Source organism: Chrysochloris asiatica, unplaced genomic scaffold (genome assembly GCF_000296735.1).
Source record: "Chrysochloris asiatica unplaced genomic scaffold, ChrAsi1.0 scaffold00110, whole genome shotgun sequence".
NCBI lineage: Eukaryota > Metazoa > Chordata > Mammalia > Afrosoricida > Chrysochloridae > Chrysochloris > Chrysochloris asiatica.
In genome coordinates this window covers 8277495-8280427 of record NW_006408628.1, presented here as the reverse complement: position 1 = coordinate 8280427, position 2933 = coordinate 8277495, and positions in this window count along the sequence as shown.

Here is a 2933-nt window from a genome sequence, read left to right as displayed (position 1 = left end):
TAGACTTCTGTGAACCCGGGTGAAGACCTGGTTGGCCAGCAGTGTGGCAAGACCTGGGGACTCTTGGGCCCAGAGTCAGTGACATAGCCACAGAGGACTATAGTGGAGAGTGAAGCATCCAGCGGATAAGAAGAGAGGGCATCTGCACAAGAACACCCACATTTGCAGATAATACCCACTTGACCTGGCTTCAATGACTGGATGATCAGAGCTCAACCAGAAGAAGAAAGAAGAGGAAAAAGACTAATCTGATACAATTTGATGAACCTGACCTACACCTATGGATGCAGTAGCTCAAAAGAGGGAACAAATCCTTAAAGCAAGGATCATTCCTACCCCCTCCATACACAGAGTAGACAGGGATGGGCAACTTGGACATTGGCTACCAAAATGGGGGTGCTACAAAGGCAAGAAGTGACTGGCCTATAAGCTTTCAAGAGGGAAGCTAGATTCATATGGCATGGAGGAAGGTAGAATCTCCACTAAGTAGTATACAATCTGTCTAGGCGGGGCTGATGAAATCCGGATGGATCTCTTGTGATACAACAGTGAATAATTGTTATCTGGACTGCTTGTGAGGGATGGAATTGTAAAGGTAGACGTTTTTTAGTAAGGAAGGGAGTGATTAACTTTTCAGCCTAAGAGCGGAGGTCCCTGGGATCATCAAGGGAGACCCTACCCAGAGAAGCAGTGATGCCTGAGATGGAAGCAGAGATGATGACGTGGAGAGATGGAGCAGCTGGGGACTTTACACAGAGAGGGAGAGGGGCTGTGTGCTGATGACTGGGGGGCATGCTTGTAGTGTATACCCTTTGGATGGTTGATGATGCATGGAGGGGATTGTAACCATAGCAATGAAATGATATACTATAGGATGAATGTAGAACAAATGTTCTCCCATGTAAACTATCACATAATTCACAATAAAACATTAAGAAAAAAACAACAAATAACAGTGAGGACCAGGCATGTAGCAGAGAGAGTAATACTGCCTCACCGGGTGCTCATTCTGTTCTGCTGAAGCCTGCTATGAGTCAGACCAACGTGACATCAAGCCGCAATAAATGCCCATGACGTGACAGCACTTATCTGTTCTCTGCCTGAAAAGTTTGCTTAGTCACAGAGCTAGTAAGTGGTGGAACCTGGATTCAAACCTAGATCTGTCTTCAAAAATTGTCTTTGCTTTTTTTCACACAAAGAGCAATGAAGGCTTTTCAAATCTGATTAACACTATTGTCTAATGTGTCCTGGGAACAAATTGAGTCTGGGGCAGGCCTTTCACCAACGGTTTTTAATGCCGACAAATAGTTTTTAAAAGCAAGTATTTCCTTAGGATTTTTTGCTGTAAAACATATTTAATGCCTCTGTTTTCTCCAACTCCATGTTTTTAAGGAACCTTGGTTTTGTCATCTATAGTACTTTTCAGAAATCTGATTCCCATGGCAGGCGCAAGATCACAGTGGAGATTCACCTTACTAAGAAGTTAGGTTCTAAAGTCAGTGAGAAAATAAAACCACTTCAAAGTCACAATTATTCTTGAAAATCCCCCCTATATGGTCTGTGGGGTACAGAGTACATTGTCTCCATCTCTTGGAGATGGAGAGCTAATTCAGGTTTTCCTGAAGTGATGTGCCAAGAGCCTAGGAAGCCACCAGGCGGGACTCAGCAGGTGAGGATCACGGAGGGATATGGTCACGATTCATATTTCTACCCACCTCACATCTCATCCTCTGTTATGTATTTGTGTTTACTGATACTCTACCTTGAATCAAGCTCCACACAATATAGGTGTGAAATCAATAGTCCCCAAGCTCTCTAGCATCACAGTGAAAGGAATGAAATGAAGCCTGGAGGGCTGAATGTCCTTTTCTGGCTTTCAGACTTGTGGGCTGTGATGTAGAGCGAACGTGTGTGAATACAACTGAAACACATTTCAAAATCAGCACTGTCCCTTGTAGGATTATGACTCTGGCATTTATAAAGGCACCAAAAATCCCACGCCACCCACAAACAAGTACACACAAAGCTGGTGAAGTGTGAACAAGGTGGGAACTGAGACGTCATTTCCTGCTTGTGGTTGTACTGTAGTTGTGCAAGAGTCGTGCAAGTAGGTGGAGAGTACAGAGGTTGTCTCTATTATTTTTTACAATTGCATGTGAATCTAATTATCTTAAGATGAAAGGTTTAGAAAATACAAATTTCTGGTTATAATGCAGCCAAGCAATCTTACAGTTCATAAACAGGCCTCTACCCAAACTGTCGTGGACTGAGACAAACTCAAAGCAACAGCAAGATGGCAGAACCCATCAGGATGGCCCTCAGACAACTGGATACAGGCCCTTAAATTTTTCTGTAGTCAGTTAGTTTAGAGTTCCACCTAAACACTCATCAATGTCCTGCAGAATCACAAATACCATTGGATACATTTTTGGGAAATGCTATGCATTATTCATTACAGAGGAAGAAATAAGTCAGAAAACACTTACAAGTGCCTGTCATTGTCCTGGAACTGTAGTCACAGAGGAGCACCTGGGCCAGGTCACCAGACTTAGTGCCCAAACTTAACAGTTAGCATGTTCAAGTTTACTTAGAGATGTCAACCTGCAAGGGGAGGCGGAGGGCTAAGGGTCTACACCTGAAGGTTTCTTATCCGAGGCCTCCAGCTCAGTTTTGTAGGTTCAAAGGCAGTGCACGTTTACCCTTCTTCCCCTCTCCTGGACTCATCATACAGAAACCCACCAACTCTTCCAGTACGATAGAAAGATTTTCTTTATTAATGATCCCAACCGTATTTCTTTAGATACAGGAGTTTTGAACTCAAATACTTAGAAGAAAACAAGTTAAGATTGCATTATCCTGCAACTCATTACCAGTAACATATTGCAAAGCGAAACAGCTTGGAAAAGAGGAAAGGAGAGTAAAGGGGGGGGGGG